Genomic DNA, 19,314 nt, shown 5'->3' on the forward strand with positions numbered 1-19,314 from the left:
TTCTGCATCCCTTAACTGTTTACTTCCAGACTTCTTGATGTTTGGGATTTCTTCTGAAGTTATGGAATTTTTGTAAAGAAGATTTCTGCCGCTAGAAACCTCTTTAACAAACAAAGTCACATCAAGATCCAATGGCTGGAAGTTGAAGCTTGACAAATTCAAACCGGAAATAAGGCCCAAATTGTTATTGAGGAGGAACCATTGGAACAACTTACCAAGCAATTTGGTGGATTCTCCATCACTTGAAGTCTTTAAATTAAGACAGGATATCTCTAGTCTAACCACAAGTTATTGTGCTTCATGCATGAATTACCAAGTGAAATTCTACGAGCGGACTAGATAATTACAATGTACCCTTTCTGGATTTAAAAATCTATGAAATTTTGGGAGGGTGATGACTGAATGCCATTGAAACGCACTTTAGTTTTAATTTGGGAATTTAAAATTAGATTGGATAAAACATTAGTAAGTGCATAACAGGGATCAATCCTGAATAGGTGCGGGGAATCAAGGAGGGAATGGGTATGAAAGGACCTAGCAGACCTTCCTCTCTAGATTGCACAAATTTATGAACAGAAAAGAGCTATAAATGGTCTAGAAGAGGGAGCAGAAAGAAGTCAGATGACATAAGAAATGGATCCAAAAACTCAACACTGGGAAGTGAAACATGTCTGGTCCTACCAGCCCTTCCTCTTCAATGATGCCTGCCTTCCCCCACCCCCCTCCCAAAATATAATCTTATAATGGTCTGCTCTCCAAAACACTTTGTTATAAAAAGCATTTTTCCTTTTTTCTGTTTTGTTTCTGAAGAGTATGATAAGCAAATTGTAATGTAGATTGTTTAGCAAATGTTCTTGGGCATTAAAACAGTTTAACTTACCTAAAGGGGATGTTTCTTTTAGGGGCAAATACTTCCAGTTGTTTCAACAAGTATTATAGTAAAAACCACTAACCATTCAATCCAAACAAGACCAGTCTGAAACAATTGTTGCCGTCAAAGTTGTTACACACAAAAGGAGACACTGCTTCAAGCTTGTTTTTCCTCTTGCAACAAAAACACCTCATAATCGCTTACGATGCTTCGGAAACAAACTCACCTCATTTCTTAACATCACATACTAATATCAGCACACAAAAATGACTGAGTTCACGCTACTGAGACGATAAAGCATGCAAAGGAAGTAGGAGGATCTTATTGGAAAATATGTCATATCCTAGAAACAGAGCACTGTGTTGATATATTGGATGTGATAAATCATAATGAACATGCTGGGATATAAAAATCACACAAGGCAAAAATATTAAATGGCTACTCCTCAGGAGATGGAAGGAAACGTATATTAAAATCGGAGTCTGACTTTAATCCCATGTCTTCTTGTTGTGCGTACAGCAAAGACATCTTGACGACAAACACTTGGTAGGCTTGCATGTTCTCTAGGCAGGGTTACTGAATTCTTGATGGAGCAATACCATGTAGTGGCCCAGAAAAATCTCAAGCAGTGGGAGTCCGTGCACAAGGAAAATGAAATATACATTTCAGTCCAAAGAACAAGAATATCTGGCATTAAGCAGCCAAAGAGCAGCAGGACTACATGGGTGCCCAGCTTCTCAAGACAGCTTTGCCTGGGAGGATGGGACCAGATCACAGGAGAGGAAGGCGGCCTACCGCTCTGCATTATGACTAAAGGAGGAAGCAGTGAAAGGGGCGGCGGGCCCGGCAGCTTTACCCGCAAGGATAGAGAGAAGGGCAAAGCCGCAGGAACGCCGGCAGGGCCCACCGCCGCCCTAAGGAGCCTGGGGCGGGGAGGACAGCGAGGGGCAAGGCCGGGGTGCTGCAGAGAGGAGCCCGGGTCGTTTACCGCGGCTCCTTTAATGGGGTGCATGGAAGGGGGCGCAGTGGGGAGCGCTCCCCGCCTCCCCCAGGGGTCTGGCTGCGGCCCCCCGGCCATAGGGGGCCCCCTCCACTGACCTGACTCGGCCGGCTCCGTGCCCATTCCTGGCCGGGCTCCTGCTCTCCCCGCCCGGCATGAGCTCGCTCGCTCGCTCGCAGCCGGTGTAGCGGCGCGGCTGCAGCCGCCGTCCCTGGCCGGGGAGGGGGAAGGGGAGCGGGGGGCTGGGCCCCAGCGCGCGCAGCTCCTCCTCCTCTTCCCAGGGATAGGGCAGGGGAAGGAGCAGCGGCAAAGTGCCCAGCTCGCAGCAGGGGCCGTCTGCAAAGTGCCCGGCCCCAGGGGACAAGGACTCCCCGGCAAAGCCCCCAGCTGGCAGCTGGGGAAGAGTGGCTGGGGGCCCAGCTCCTGCAGCACGAAGTCAAGGGGTGACACTGAGCCGGGGTGAAAGCCTGGGCAAACCCAATGACATCCCCACCCCAGGCCAGATCTGGCCCTTGAATTCCTGCAAGACCTACCACCGCCAGGAGCATCACTATCCAGAAAGAAAAGGAGTACTTATGGCACCTTTGAGACTAACAAATTTATTAGAGCATAAGCTTTCGTGAGCTACAGCTCACTTCATTGGATGCCTTTGGTGGAAAATACAGAGGGGAGATTGATATACACACACAGAGAACATGAAACAATGGCTTTTATCATACACCCTGTAAGGAGAAAAGCAGTACTTGTGGCACCTTAGAGACTAACAAATTTATTAGAGCATAAGCTTTCGTGAGCTATGAGCTGTAGCTCACGAAAGCTTATGCTCTAATAAATTTGTTAGTCTCTAAGGTGCCACAAGTCCTCCTTTTCTTTTTGCGAATACAGACTAACACGGCTGCTACTCTGAAAACTATCCAGAAAGACTCTGACCTGGCCAGGAATTTCCCACAGCAAAGAGAGTCCCCCAGATTACAATACTGATTGCCACAGGAGCCTTGTCAAACTCTGCCAGCCTATATTTGTTACTATTGCAGCCTCCAGCAGGAGTGGGGCCCTGGCCTGCCAGGTGCTCCTGCAAACACAGAGTGAGGACTATCCATCCCCTACCTTTCAGTTAGCTTGCAGCCTAAAGTAAAATGCAATAAAAGCAAGTGTGACAAACAACAGAAGGGAACCAGAGAAATTATTTTGAAATACATTATTTTTTTCCATCATCATCATCATGACTGTTGAAGGAAAAGGTTTTGTACCATGCACATTTGCAAGTTTGTGCTAGAAATCGAGGGCAATGACTGGCGAGTACCTCTGAGCCTTCCAAGGCCCAAATGTGAGACACAATGTAGCACAAACATCCCGAATCTCTCTCTCACACACACACACAAAATTATTCACAGAGCGAACATAAGAGCTTCCTATAATCTCAGTTACATGATTTTTCCTAATTACAATTAATTTTCAAAATTAAAAGTGAGGGGACACTAACTCTGTGTGGAAAGTAGGTAACTAAAATGAGTGCCATCCATCAAAATGAGATACATTTGAGAGCTTTGTGATAGACACATACTGTAGCTACTGTTTCATAACAGCTCGTTGCATTTAGTCAGTGCCTTCTGTTCAAGGATCTCTCAGTATAAATTGAATGAATCAAGCCCCAGAACACCCCTGTGAGGTTGTCACTATCCCCATTTTACAGATAGGGAAACTGAGGCACAAAGTCTGTGACTTGCCTGAGTTGTCAGAGAGAGTTAGTGGCTCTTGGGAGAGATTTTCAAATGCACACATGGCATTTAGGCTACTAACTCTGACGGAAAATTAATGGGAATTAGATGGCTCACTGTCCTATGTGCATTTCAAAATCTCCCGCTTTTACCAGTTCAAAACATATTTTTGATGCATTGGGTGTTAAATAATAAATAGCCAACAATAGAACCTAGATTTCCTGATTCCTGTTTCCTTGCTTAGTTCCCTAATGACCTACCTCTTTCTCCTCCTTTTTATGGTTTGTTTCTATTTATGTTACAATAGTCAATCAGAGTAGAAAGAGAATAATTGTACGTTATAAATGTTAGTGCATTATCCCACTCTCACTGTTATCAGCTCTTGTGATTTTACCATGAATCTCACAACATTTGATGTTTTTCTTGAAGTCCCAGACTCCTGGAAGTGTGTGACTGAGCAAGAATCCACAAAATATTTTCTAAAAATATCTCATCATTTTTTAACATTTGGGGTTGGCAATACCAATACCTTAGCATAAGTACAAAATGTCACTATCAATAATAGAGTTAGACAAAACATCTTGTCTTTAATATTGTTTAAATCCAGATATCACATTTTATTCTGACCTTTTTAAATTCTGAGCCTCTCAGTTTTAAACCATAGATTCTGACATGTGTTGAGATATTTTTAACAGACTGTTTACAGGAATTCTGGTTTCTGTTCTGCTTTTTTGTAACAGCCTTTCTATTCATTATTTTTGCCTATCACATGTGCAGTAGTACATGGCAACAACATGGGCTTATGGCAATATATGGTAACAACAAAACACTTGCAAGCGGGGCCCACATAACAATAGACAAAGAAAAGTGGACTGTGGTAGACAGGAGAGTTGAAAGGAGAAAAAAAATAGTTACAGTCCCACACTGGTAAGAACCTAAGAACTCCAGGACAGCAAGAGAAAGGAGTGGTAAGCTTTGGTTTGCTCTATATTCCATATTACTCCAGTAACTCAAGAGTTAATTCTTTTATACAGACCAAAAGAATACTTAGGGCTTCAGAAAAAACACAGAAGACATGGTCCGTTGCCCCAGAGAATGTACAAGCTAAATTTTACAGAGATGACATAGTAAGTTAGGATAACAAATCAGTAAGAAGGGGATGTGATGTGAAAGGATCATGTTGTTACTTGGTGTATACACATGGTCTGAGCCAAGTCTATTTAGCTACTGTGTTCCTGTTTATTTGAAATTCCTGAAAACAGAATCATACATTGTTACAACTACTATTCAAGCCTACACCTGTGTTTAACTGATTATTCTGGAAACTGAGCAAGTGTGAAAAAAGCGTGGTAGTTTCTAAACTGGGGACAAAATTTATTTTATATGCACTTAGCCACAAGCAAGAACATTAAAAGCAAAACAAAAAGACCCACCTTTTTGTGAGCAACATTAAAGACACCATTTGTTTGCCTGATTGGGTTTCATGATCGAAGAAGCTACTGGTGTGGGCCAGGAAGAAAGGATTAATGAAAACCCTCCAACTCATGCTGTTGTTGGCCCATATTGCAAGATACCTTGACCTGAGTCCTTCTAGTGTAAACAAGGCCCTGAGCTCAGCTCCCCCATCTACAGAAAATAAAACACAGTAAGTACGTGTGTTGGATCATGGGCTGCTGCTTTATGATCACCAAAGTCAAATTGAGAGTATATTTTCAAGGCAGGAGACACCTATCTTGTGACCACATGTGGGTATGACTATATGTATTACACCCTCCTCTTTGAATTTTTTCTCCTCTTACACCAAATCTAGTCCAAGCCTTTTGTCTTCATCATCAAGGTCTTTCACAGCTCTTTCCCTCCATATTTATCCACTAGTCTCTTTTCACATTGCTCTCTATCCTTTCTGTTCCAAACAATGATGCCAGCCATAACCACCAGCTCATCTGATTTTCCCACAACACCTCATATGCACAGAACATGTTCCATTAACGGATCCATATAGCTGCTAACCTGCCTTCCTTCAAATCCTCTCTCAAGACCAATTTCTGCTGTGAAGCTTACAATAAACTCATCCAATGTTTAAAGGTTAGACAGAGCAGGCAGGCAGGGGCAGCTGAAAAATGTTATTACAACTCAGGTCCAGGGACTGCTAGCAAGAGTGCTCTCAGCTACATGGCGGAACATGGGGAGAGAAATGACATATGGGCTCCCAGGACCCAACCCCCTATAGGGCTTTAAAACAGTATCACATATAATTTTATTTATAAAACTTGTACACACAACTGCCAGTGTCAAAGCTCCAATAGCCAGGAGTTTAAAAAAAAAAAACAACAACCAAAAAAACGCAAAAAACCCACAACCACATTTAATTGCACCACAAAGCAAACAGGAAGCCATCATACTCTTTGGAGAATTGCTACTATTTTCTCCATGGGGTTAACACCATTAAAGAGGCAGGCAACCACATTCTGCATCAGCTGTAATTTCCAGTGGATCTGCAAGAGTAGCTGGATCCCGCTCTAATTTAAGCACGATATAAGATCTAGGTAATAAATAAATAATTATTATTATTGAAGTCAAAAGAGTGGTTTTGCCACTGGATTCGTAGCAGGGTCAGGCTTGCGTAGGGTGAGCCGGAGATCAGGCTAGATGATCATGATGGTCCCGTCTGACCTTAAAGTCTATGAGTGCATTACAATAACGCAATCTGGAAGTCACAGAGGCAAGACGTCCACTACCTCGTCAGCTCAGCTCTCAGAGTACAAAGAAAAGGAGTACTTGTGGCACCTTAGAGACTAACAAACAGAGTACAAACACACAGAAGATAAGGTCCTTCTTCAGAGGAGCTTACAGCCAGCCAATGGACAGTACACCAGTACTGGTATTTTAAGATATGATGACCATTATTCTAGATTCTCTTTTCCCATCCTCAAGTGGAATCTCTGCAATGGGTTCTGGTGCCACACTGCTGCCTTTTGCATCCATTCTTAATTTGGAGCAATCCACGGTCTCTCCTGGGTCAGGAACATAAACACGGAGCAGAGCCTAAGAGAGTTGCCTGCAAATCTTAGGACTTCACTGTGTTCTTCTATACCAGATGTTAGGGGGAAGGAATCGTTAGCATGATGTAGCACTTTTCTTCCTCAGACTGCTATGGACATTCATTCTCACATTTACGGCTTCCCTATTCTCCACCTTTAAGCACCTAAAATGCCACAGCAGAGCAGTCCAATGAGGACTTTACAGGAAGCTTCATACATGAACTTTTTTAGACAGTCCCTGCAGAAAGCAGTAAGAAGGTGGAGCTAATTTAATCCCACCTCCACCTCCCAGACTAGACTATTTAATGATACAGGAAAAAATAACTATTCACGGGACTGAAGTAGAACCCAGATCCATAGAATCATAGAATATCAGGGTCGGAAGGGACCTCAGGAGGTCATCTAGTCCAACCCCCTGCTCAAAGCAGGACCAATCCCCAATTTTTGCCCCAGATCCCTAAATGGCCCCCTCAAGGATTGAATTTACAACCCTGGGCTTAGCAGGCCAATACTCAAACCACTGAGCTATCCCGTCCCTTTTGGGGGAAGTTCAGATCTGGCTCCAAAATTTGAATTTCAAGCCCATTATTATTATTGTGGATATAGCATCAACAGCAGTAGCACATTAGTGATAGCACACAACAAATCAGAGGCATCATCAGAACAAATGCTCATTGGCTGATTATACCCCCAAAAGTAAGACACTTACCAACCAACTAACAAAAAGCTGCTGGCTTTACAAGCTAATTTTTTCATAGGTGAGGGTGTTCATAATCTGCACTACACCAATGTGCAAAAAAAAAAAAGAAAGAAAGAAAGAAAAACCCAACACTTTTCCTTTACCGCTCTCAAAGTATTCTAAAAAGTGAGTAATCACTGTAACCTTCCCCCGCTACACACACCCTTTTTCTAAACAGAGGGGGGAAATGAAGGCACAAAGAAGTGACTTGCCCCTAAAATCATAGAGGCAGACAGCAAAAGAGTGAAAAATAGAACCAAGGTCTTGAGTCCCAATCCAGTGCCCCAGCCACAGAGCTATGGTGCCTGTTTTGTTTTACAGAGGTATAAATCCCTTGTACTGGGGAGTAGTGGTAAAATTAAACAAAACCTAACCAAACCCAAAAAACAAACAATTCTTAGGATCAGGGAGGTGAGTAGTGAGGGTAGATGAGTAATTAGGGTATTGAGGCAGCAACGGAATGAAATGCATAACTGGAAGTATTTAAAAGGTATTGGCTAATGATTGCTTAAGACATGAGTTTGAGAGCAATGAGAAGGAAGATCAGTAGTCCTTAGGGTAATGCCAGTTGCCACCTGAGAGCATGTGGACATAGGGAGATATTTCAAAGCTCATTGTAAAGGATACCAGGGTTAGGTGATGTGAACAGACGGAAAGAAAAGAGCTGCTCTGGGAAGCATGAAAGCTGGGTGCCAATCTGCAGTACAAAGCTTCGAATTAATTGGTATTATAAAGGATTCTCTCTTTTTGCTGAAAAATCTTTGTTCTAGTTAAAGCAATTGGGTGGTTGCGAGGGGGCAAGGGAGAGAATTCACTGTGGTATGTTCTCAAAGGGAAATGACCTTCTGACCTCTGCAGATGCACCAAGGAACAAAAGGTGAGTTGAGGCAGTCAATCAAGCACCACCGAAAAGGTATATCTCACACTGACTACAGTCAGGGAAAGGTCAGGTGACCATGATGACCACCACGAATAGGGACATAAAGGTTACAAGCATAATCGCTAGCTTTACTCAATGGCTATTCTTCAGCTAACAGGACTGTAAGAACTGGCGTTTAGTATTTTATTCTGGATTCCATTCTTAGCTACATTGTGTGGATCTTCTCTGGGGTGGAAGCGGAGCTCCATTGCTGCTCTTTGCTCATAGGAAGCACCTACACAGAAGCTAGTATTTAGTTCCTTCCGTTCCTCTGTGCTTACTCTTGGGTAACCTTCCCAAGAATGAGATGTGTTGAATGTGGTCACGATGAAAATGAAAAAAAGCAATGGTTACTGCACAGACCAGACTTGGGGTCAGTTGGGTGGTCTCACTAGCTTCTGTGCTAGTTTATAATTTTTCCCAGGGGGAGGATGCCAGGAGCTCTAGAGAAGCATATATATGGATGACAAGGGCTTGGTGGGTTTTTTGTTCATTCACTGGACAAACATCAAAATGGAAACAAAAGAAAGGAATCTTTCCCTGAACTCTGCGGAAAGTGACTGATGGAGTAGGGGAAAAAAAAAAAACTCAACAGCAGCAGCAGGTCAGCACCGGGTGCTGGTTGCAACAGAACCAAGCTTATATCCATTGGAGGTTATACAGCACCATGCCACCAGCACACGTACTGGGAAGGATACACAGCATGAGCTTCCAATGACCTTGCCTAGATGGAGTCTCATCTAAAAGGCATCCTTGAATCAAAACACAGGCTGAAACAAAACAGGATGTAGAAATAGCAGGAAGAAGGAAGGTGAAGACCAGAAAAATACCTTATCTGTCTCAAGGACAGAATGGCACATTTTAGTGTTTATTCCTAGGGGAAAAACACTGTTCAAGTTGTGTGGCTGGATAGTGGACACTGTGGATTTAAAAAGACTACACAACTTACCCCAGCAATATTAGCAGAAGAAAAATAAGCAGCAAGAACTGACCTGAATTAGCTGAACAAGACAGTTGAGATTCCTATCTTATTGATCACTGATGATAGCACAACGCTTCTAAAGAAAAAAAAGTCCCCCAAACTTCTTTGGATTAGTAAAATGAGAAAAGAACCATCAGGCCTTGCTTGATACCTCTTTGAATGTAACTTTTGAAACTCTGTTGGAGAAACCAGCTCTGAGTGAGTGTGCCAAAATAGAATGTTAAAGGAAAAAAATAAACTGACTTCTGCATTGATTTTACAGACAGTGGAGCAGCACTTCAGAGCGCAGAGTGGAATTTATTAGCCACATGTTAAAAAAAGGGGTGGAAAAGCCACTGACCCAGTTCTATTGATACATGAGGGACTAACAGCATAAGGCATAGTGTCAGTTATTTACTTCTAAAACAAGAGGCAAAACAAGTTTACAAAAAAATAATTTTAAAAAAAAAGTTAGTTTAACCTTTTCACAGAGGGAACTGGGAGTCAGGAGCTCATGAATTCTAATTCCAGGACTGACACTCTGTGACCTGAGGCAAGTCACTTTGCCTGCTTGTGTCTCAGTTTCCCCATATGCAAAATAGGAATGAAACTATTTCCAAATCTCACAGGACTTTTTGTAAGTCTTAATGTCTATACAGTAGTCTGAGATCGTCAAAGGGCAGCGCTGTTGAAATGAAAGCATTAGTATGTGAACACAGAAAATAACATTGTTAATTTCTTTATCCCTTTAAAAATTGTACCAATTTCCCTAACCCTCCCCCCCCAGTATACGAAAGTCAGTAATGCTTCTCACATACACTCCTTTTTTTTTTTTTTTTGCTGAGGATCTTCGAAGACGAAGACGCAGGTACTAAACACAACTTAACGAGCATTAACAGATGCCACAACTTTCTTTTCAGTGGTTTGCAACCCAAATTTCCTGGGAGTATTTTTACAGAAAGTAAGTGACCCATAAAACCACAAATTTCCATCATAAGCTGCAATGACCTGTTCAAATAAACCAAGGTATTTATTCTGTTGGAGGACTATATAGCCCTTGTCTGGTATCAGCAGTGATGAGGCATGCAATCATCACATACCCAAAACTCCAGTTGAAGTCAACAGGGTGCACAAGGAATGTAAGAGTGGTTACCTAATGTAAAGCTAAGGCTTCAGAGAAAGCTTGGCATGTGTTTCAATATTTAAGTTGCCCTTGAACCTCCTAGCTCTGGAATTTTGGGGGTCCTTATTAGCTGTTTCCATTAAGGCCCAGATCTTGGAAGCTCCTTCTGGGGTGGACCCTGATATGCACAGCGCCCTGTTAAATCCATTCAAGTGCAGGTGTCTGCCTGCACAGGACAGCTTGTAGGATTGGGATTTATGGGGCCTGGAAAGGTTGCTTGCTTTGGATTGTTAATTAAAAAAAAATTTAAAGTTCAAGGTGTTTTATGCTGAATTTTTTAAGCAGAGAACCACACGCAGCACGTAACAAACCAAAGCAGAAACTATGCAAAATTATGCATGAATGGACAGTTGCTAGTGACAGAGGTTACAAGAAGTTTTGAAGTTTTCCCATCACCTGAAAAACCACTTATAAGTAGCAAAGGCCATTGCATGAGTCACTGATGCCAAAGGGCAGAGAGGGAAGAGGTAGTTATGTGAAAAGACTTTCATTAAAAAAAAGTGTTTTGGCAAGACAAAAATTGTTAGTTTAGCTATTAAAAGGATGAAATTTCCATTGGTGAACCAGGGGGAATTTCCACCCAAGAAATTCATGAAGAAACAGCACATGTTCACACAGCAGCTGGGAAAACTGCAACTGTTGTCCCGGAGGGCAGTGCTGGGAAGAAAAGGAACCATCTTTGGTAGCAGAAAGATTTTGTACTCAAACTTTGGTCCAAAATATATTTTAAAGTTTTTAGTTTATTAAACATATTGTTAAAAATGACAGGTATGTTTCACAGAGGCATAGTTTAAGCAGGAGTGGGAGCAAGGATTCACAAATATTATCATCACTACTTATATTTATTATTACTTGTTGTTTATAATGCAGTAGTGCCCAGTGGCTTTAACCAGGTCAGAGCCCCATTGTGCTAGGCACAAACGTATAGTGAATTACATTCCCCATCTCAAAAGACCTTTCACCAGCTCTCTTCTGACCACTTCTGTGATTGTGGACAACTCACAAACTTGTTACCTCAGTTTCTCCTTTTGTGAAGTAGGAACAACAGTATTTAACCACCTCACAGCAGTGTTGAGAGGCATGTTGTTAATGTTTGTAAAGTGCTTTGCCCCTGTGGTGAGATGATTAGTTTGCACGGATAGAAATAAGACCCAATAGGTTTTCTTTTTTCTTGTCTTTCCACCTATGGTACCTCCACCGCCCTCACCAACCCTTTTATTATTTTGGTTTTTTTAGCCTAAAACAAAATAGTTGCTGTCTTTAGGGACAGCTTTTCTGACATCCTGGTTGTAACAACAGGGACTAATTACTGTGTTACATCTGAAATAAATATTCCCCACACTGATCGGAGATTCTAAACTGTTTGTTGGCTAGAACAAACCAAGAATAAAACCACAGATCTGTTTGTGTAACTGTCTCCATACGACTGTAGTAATCAACAACAAACTCAGTTGGCATTTTCCAAGAGTTTGGGGAAGTTACTTGAAGGCTTTCTGGTTTGGGCCTGTGACCCCTTGCTCACCACCAGATTCCAGATTGGCAGCTGACAGCCTGATGGGCTATTAGACAAGGTAACAAGGGAGACCTGTCAACAAAACCAACTGCTTCTTAACATGTACATGGCTTGAATATATTCCTGCAGTAATTTACTATGGCAATGCAGTGGCAAGCTTGGGAAATGGAACTTTTAACTGGCTTCTTCCCTTTGATCGCAAATGGTCACACACCCCAATACACAGGACACCTAGTGCATCCCCCACAAGAATACAGAACTCTTCCCTATATTAGAAGCCGATTATGCAGTGATGATATATAGAAAATGTGTGCCTACAGGTCTCTCTCTCTCTCTCTCTCTCTCTCTCTCACACACACCAGCCAGATATGGAAACCATACAAACTAAGCTATACAGGAGATGCCTTCTAGATATAAATATTGTATCTAAAATATATCAAAAGCCATCCCCACATATGTACCTTTACCATATCCTTTTGGACCAAGTGAAATTTTTCATATCAATAGTTTGCAAATAAGTTTCTTTCTCTTTGCAATGTTGGAACTCGGTGCTGTAAATAAGGCAAATTTCTCTTCTGAAAATAATGCATCACATCACCTCTTGCAAACAGACTGCAATATGTACACAAACTTCACTTCTTTCTGTGTAGATAATATAACATATATGCCCCTTATCCAGGGATTTCCCTTCCAAGCCCAGTTTGTCAAGCCACCATCCTCTCTCCATTCAAATCGCTCCTTATGATTTGCTTCTTCCATGATGCCCACATAACGTGATTTAACAATTTTAAAAAATTCTAGCTATCTTTCTCCTCTGAGCTTTCAAATGAGTCATGTTGTCTGTCTGTCTTTTAGGTCCCGATTTAGAAAAGCACGTATGCATATGCTTAACTTTAAGTAAAGTAGGAGCCCCATTAAAGTCACTGGAACTTCACTTAAAGCATATGTTTAAGCTAAATCAAAGTTATCCACTCGCACTGATGTAAGTGTTTCCACATGGGATAGTTGCACCCATAGCTAAATCAGTTTTAGTGAACTGTTACAATATGTGTGTAGAGAAGGCCCTTAGAATGTAAACTGCTTGAGGCAGGAACTATGTTCATGTCTGTCTCTCTTACAGCACTGAGCGCACTGCTGGAACTTAAATAGTAAATAATAAATAAATATTTTTATATTACTGCGCTCACAGAGAGAAATCTTATCTAGTTTGTTTACATACCAACTTCTGTTATATAATCCCCATTTTCACCACATACAAGGACTGGATCTATGCACAAAGTTGCACCAACATAACTAAAAGGATTTTAATTTACTCCTTTCGTTATTTCGGTGCACATCTGTCTGTGGGTGCTCATTTCAGAATACTGCCTTACGTAAAATCAAAACAGGACACTTTTATTCTGAAAAAAAAAAAAAGTGTCTACACATAAATTTGCAATGACATAACAAAAGCTGTGAATGAAAACCAATTTTATTATTTTGGTTCAACTTTGAGAGTAGATTGGCCCTGATCATTCTCTAATTTGCCTAGTCATCTGAAAAAGTCCATGCCTGGTACCAGAGCAAGTGACTGAAGTTTGAGGAAAATGCCTTCACCTAAACTTTTTTCCACTTTAAATAAAATCAACGACACAGTATAACTACCCCCGACTTGTACACCTTCACACATCCTGCTAAGCCGTCACTTGTCTGGAAAGTTGTAGTGTTCCAAGAGTTAATTTCATTCAACTTTATTTCCACTGGGTCCTCATTAGTTGATTCCTGGACAAGTATAGTACATGGCAACTCCTGTTTCTTCTATATATATTCTTTAAACAAAAATGACATTCCAAGACTAAGTGGTTAGATGTTCTCTTTTACCTGTGACACCTGGAAGCTGCCTCTCCAGTCCATTCCTACTGGAGGTAACTTCTGCAGTGTTACAGAGGTCTAAAGTTTGGCTCTGCCCAACTACTGAAAAAGAAGCAACATCTTACAGGTGCCGCAGGAAAGTGCAGGCAGGTCATGAACTAAATGCACAGCAAGTTCATAGCTGTAGACAACCTGAGCTTGCATTTCCTATTGTGTTTCCTTGGTACCTGGCAACAGGAAAAAACAACTCTTGTTCCTCTCCCACAACCCACCTCCAGCTCCATGTTTAGAACAGATGGTGAAATCAGCTCAATGAGCTGCAGAATATTTTTTGAGATGGGTGTGGGGGGGGGATATTACTTTTTTCCAGCGCAATATTGGATAAAACAATGAAGGACAAAATCTTTTCCTTGCGTGGTGCTGTGTAATGGGGAAGGAGGCAGTACCAGCTGTACATGAATTACCATAACAGCCTGAGAGCCTGGGGAATGAAAGTTCAGGCTGGTCAGTCTAACAGTGCTGTAGACACTCAAAGCACAGGATTAGGAGAAGGGAGGTCTACACTTCATTAGACCACAGAGATCTTGTCACTGAAAATCTCCACTAAATGAGCTGTTCCAAAGGCTGAAATGGAAACTGTGGAGAGGGGCACCTAACTTCCTCAAGCTCCTTTGAAAATCCCAACCTCAAACTTTCTGTGCCTCAGTTTCCTTGTCTGTTAAAGGGGAATGTAATTAATACAAGGATGCCTAACAAATGAAGCTGAAGCCCTGTCGGCATAGGAGAGAGAGGGAAGCTGGCAGGGAGGTCTGTGTTAGTGCTCTGCTCTTTGGAACTCACCTCCTGACTGCATCTAAGCAGCTGCGTGGCCTAGTGGTAAGGCTTTTGTCTACCAGGACAGAGATACTGAGTTCAAATTTCAGAGTAGCAGCCGTGTTAGTCTGTTTTCGCAAAAAGAAAAGGAGTACTTGTGGCACCTTAGAGACTAACAAATCTATTAGAGCATTAGAGCATAATTTATTAGAGCTCTAAGGTGCCACAAGTACTCCTTTTCTTTTTGAGTTCAAATTGCTGCAGTACTATATCTGGGTGATTGAAAAGTAAAAATGTAGACAGGCATGGCCTGGGAGATCAGGCCTAGACACAGCGCCACAAGACCTTGAGTTCTATTCCTGCCTCTACCACTGACCTGCTTTACGACTCTGGACAAGTCGCCTGCTTTTCTGTGCATAAGTTAAGTTTATGCCTATATGGCCATACTGGTCAGAATGCACCCAGTCTTGGCTGATCTCAGAAGCTAAACTGTCCTGGGCCTGGCTAGTACTTGGATGGGAGACCACCTGAGAATCTCAGGTGCTGTATTTTTTCCTGAGGTACACTTGGTCCTGCCTCAGCACTGGGGGGGTTGCACTAGATAACCTCGAGAGCCCTTCCAGCCCTACATATCTATGATGCTGTATCTCTGACAGCCTTCAGCGCATGCTGCAAGGGCTACTTTTTCTGCCAGCCTTGCCCCTGAGAAGCTGGGTAGCAATGGTGTGGGAATTGTGTAGGGAGGATGACTGATTTTTATCGTTATAGCAAACTGTGCTGTTATGAGTCATGGCTGCATAAAGACTCAGGATGAAACTCTACAGAAAGAGTCAATTACCTCTTGCATTAAATGCACCCTGACAGTTGTTAAGAGGTCTGTATACTGTGATGCAGTTGGAGCATCTCTGTAATAATTTACAAATGCTGTATATTGACCAGGTGATGGGGAAGTTTTCTGGACACATATATTGGTGTAGTTTAATAGGGGGCTATAAGGAAAAACAGAGGAAGGAAAAAGAACGGCTCAGACAAGGATCTTCTCTGAAAACACATGACGGTCGTTAAGAGACAAAGCCAGGAAAAGGCCTGGGAGTCAGCCGTTTAAAAAGGAACACTCAGTGGGACTTGTATGGGGCAATCTGACTGACATACAGGCATCCGCTGGGATGTCTGAACAAGCGAGGCCAGCCCCAGTTGCTACCCAGGAATTGTAAGACTTTTGGTAAGGGAGACATGTGCAGACTGGTGGTTGTTTTCAAATCTTTCTCTCTCTAATACTTTGTTCCTACTGTTAAAATAGACACTGTTTCAGTTTTAAGAAGGCTGCCTGATCACTAGTCACAGATGTCCACAGGAAAGAACTGCAGGTGCCTGAACCCAGTTGGTCCTACTAGGTAAGTACAGTGGATACACAAAGTACTGTAGGAGAATTGTGAAATTCTGCCCCAGAATAGGTAAAGGCATGGGGCCTGACACCCGGTAAGGTGCATGAATGGGGACACAGTTGCAAACAGCCCTGTAACCAGCACTCTCCTTTGCTCAAATGAGCAGCCATACCTTTTTTGAGGTTCCGTTATGTTGCAGAGCAGCCATACAAAAAGTTCAATGCTTAGGCTAACCTTTCCAGAGCATGTGGTCCAGGATGAGCTGTTTTGCACTCCCTCATTCCCCAGGGGAAATACAGGGGCAGAGGCAGGAAAAGAAAACAGAGGAGAGAACCCAGTACAAACAGTCTTGTCTACACAAGAAAATCAGACTAGTTTAATCAATTATTTTAGAAAGTGATTTAGTCATATCACTGCAACCCTCCTGCCTGAGCATATGACTGGCACTAAATACTAGAGTTGGTTAGAAAAGGCTTTCATCACCATGCACTACCCCTTACACACACACACACACACACACACACACACACAATGCTGACTTTTCATCACAAAACCAAAACCTGAAAAACTTCCTCCAACATTTTTATCAGTTTTAGCGGATTTTTTTTGGGGGGGGGGGTCAAAAGTTTTTGGCTGAAAACCAAAAAGCTTTGTCTGAAAAAAAAAAATTGTTTTTCCAGATTAAAACAGTTGGTTCTCAAGTTTTGGGGCATTCTGATATTTAAAAAATAACTGTTCAGGGAAAGCAGATCCTCTCTGAGAAAATGTTTAATAAAAAATAAAAAAATTTCCAATGGAGGGAAAAAATTGACAAAAATTTGCCACCACCCATACATCAGAGTAAGTAGAGATGGAGACACACTGCAAAATTCACTTGCAGATTTTGAACCACTACTGGATTTGGCATTTTCTGGTCTAGGGTTTTCATTTGGGCTCCACTCCAAGCTACTAACAAGGAGAGAAGATCACATAAGAACCTAGAGAGAATAAACTAATTGACAGGAAAGCTGGGCACTGAGAGAGTCAATAAGAAATGGAGTCGATTGTTAGCGATCAGGTCTCAGGCTCCAGGTCTTGGAAAAGATGAATATATAAAGACTTAATAATAAGGAAAAAGGAACTAGAAAAAGAAACCAACTTCCTCTTCCCTGTACTAAATACCCATGCTGATGGCAGATTGCTACCCACTCCCCAACATCCCACCTCAGCTCAAATGTCTCCTCTGTGCTCAGAGATCTGGAGCTTAAGCACCCTGCAGCAGCAGATTTAACTCCAGAGAAAAGCTCTTTGATGTGGCTTAGACAAAGTACCATGCTGGCTAGTGCCTATGGCTCACCACTGCCCTCTGCTCGATGAAATATCAGGCGAGCTCACTTCTATGTCATAAGCCCTAATACTGCTCCAGGTAATGGAGATTCTCCCTGAGCCCAAAGGGTAAAGGCCTCTACTACTGGAGCAGAACACCAGTTGTCACCATTAAGTAGTGCAGGACCATAGCATGCAGTAGAGCAACATCTAGGTCCTAGGTTACGTTATAGCAGTTGAAAAAAACAATACGTGAGAAGTAAAACCAGCCTGAGACACCTTAGAAGTCTGCCTTTTATATGAGGCGCAGCTTAAAAGCCTCAGGGAGGCTTGTGAGTCTCCAGGCAGCAAACATATGACACACCACCTTGAAGGTGTCCCCAATGAGAGTGTTTCCTCTCCACTGCGCTGACCACACATCCACCTACTTACTAATCTCTCAGGGTTACTTCAGGACGCTCTGAGGAACTGAGATATTCATCCAGCTGTGTAAAGACGAACGGGCGCATTAAACAATGTAGCCAGCTGCTACACCTGTGATTATTATGTGGCAAAAGCAAAGAGCTTCAGAGACCCTTTGACACTAAAAATATATCCTGCCTCCTTCTGAGACTTCTCTTTTTTAAGAGAAGCACACTGCTCTCTGTGCTGTTTCCCAGCCTAATTTGTCTCTCTTGATAATTCAGAAGCGTCTGCTCTGGGGCCAAATGGAGCCTCTGGCATAAAACTTCTTCTGATGCCAGGGGTCTTTAGAGAGACAGGTGGGTCCTTCAGATCCTGAAGAAGAGCTCTGTGTTGCACAAAAGCTTGTCTCTCTCACCAATAGAAGTTGGTCCAATAAAAGACATTCCCTTATCTGCCTTGTCTCTCTAATATCCTGGGACGGACATGGCTACAACAACACTGTGTACAATATATGGGTCTTTAACACTCTGTCACGGTAGAATCTAGGTATAATATCTATGTAGAGATCATTCTGTGCCGATGGTTCACGCTCTCTGCATTCCTCTATGTACATTATTTATTCCTAGGGTTGCCTCTTCTTTTGAAACGTCATCTATTGCTGCTGATTATTCCCCACACTCTACTTGTGACATCCCTGGATGGTGCAGTTAAGAGCCTTGCCTAAGGTCACACAAGTAGTATCTAGCAAAGCATGGAACAGAGGCTACCTCTGACTCCTGGCCTTAATGCAAGACAATCCTTCCCCAGACCACATGTAAAACATCCACAGCAATAAAGAATGCTTGAACAGGGGAGACTGGGGAAAGGAGGATAGGTGGCTCAGCGAATTGGTAATCAGTAGTGGGAACATTTCCGCTGCTGGATCAAATCCAGCCCAGGTCTGGAGTAACTGAAGGGTATTGACAGCTGATGGAATTTCAGTCACCAACACTGTAACAAAGGAGATGGAGAAGTACATGCCCTATGCTCACTCTTCCCATAGCAGCAGTACCCCTCGTCTCCTACAGCTCCCCCCTTTGCAGAACTGTTGCCTTCTCTCACCTCTGATTGTCCAGGCTCTCTCACCCCATTTACCAGCAGGCTCCGTGCACTGGAGTATAGGAAGGATTTCCACAGGATGGACTGGAAGCAGCACCACATGAGCTGTTGTAGAAGGCTCAGTTGCCTGGTTCCACTTGGATTGCTCAACAAGGGATCATCACAGCAACTCTCCCCACCCATTCTGCTGCCCCTCCTCTGCAGTCTCTGGCTAACTGGAGGGAGGAGGTGGCCAGAATCAGGTATAATTGCAAACATACTATGCATGGCACCTGAAGCTGCCCCCCTTTGCCCCCCCGTGTGCCATACTGGGGAAACCAAGGCACTTGTCAGGTGTATTGGCAAGGTCCACATGATCCACAGAGTTCAGGGGAATGAAGCCTTCCAATCAGGTAGCAAAGCACCCACAAGCTCATGGAACACTTATCGTAGAATCATAGAAATGTCCAGCCGGAAGGGACCTTGAAGTCTTCTAGTCCAGGCCCCTGCACTGAGGAAGGACCAAGGAATCC

At 42.7% G+C, this 19,314-nt stretch overlaps 1 protein-coding gene and 1 pseudogene across 4 annotated transcripts in view; one reads left to right on the top strand and one right to left on the bottom strand.

The window, feature by feature from the left end:
* PIK3CD (phosphatidylinositol-4,5-bisphosphate 3-kinase catalytic subunit delta) overlaps window positions 1-18,947 on the bottom strand; it is a 72,097-nt gene extending 53,150 nt beyond the window's left edge. For 2 of the 4 annotated variants that reach the window (XR_006276312.1, XM_038377165.2), the window contains exon 1: window positions 1,970-2,121. The gene's annotated coding sequence lies outside the window, so the exon portion shown is untranslated. Of the gene's footprint in view, window positions 1-953; window positions 1,080-1,969; window positions 2,122-18,805 lie in introns of those variants that run through there. The other 2 variants (XM_043499821.1, XM_038377166.2) reach the window with 2 other exon arrangements.
* On the top strand, window positions 15,043-15,161 carry LOC119845244 (annotated as a pseudogene).
* Window positions 18,948-19,314: the final 367 nt, after the last annotated feature.

This window comes from Dermochelys coriacea, chromosome 18 (genome assembly GCF_009764565.3).
Source record: "Dermochelys coriacea isolate rDerCor1 chromosome 18, rDerCor1.pri.v4, whole genome shotgun sequence".
NCBI classification, from domain to species: Eukaryota; Metazoa; Chordata; order Testudines; family Dermochelyidae; genus Dermochelys; species Dermochelys coriacea.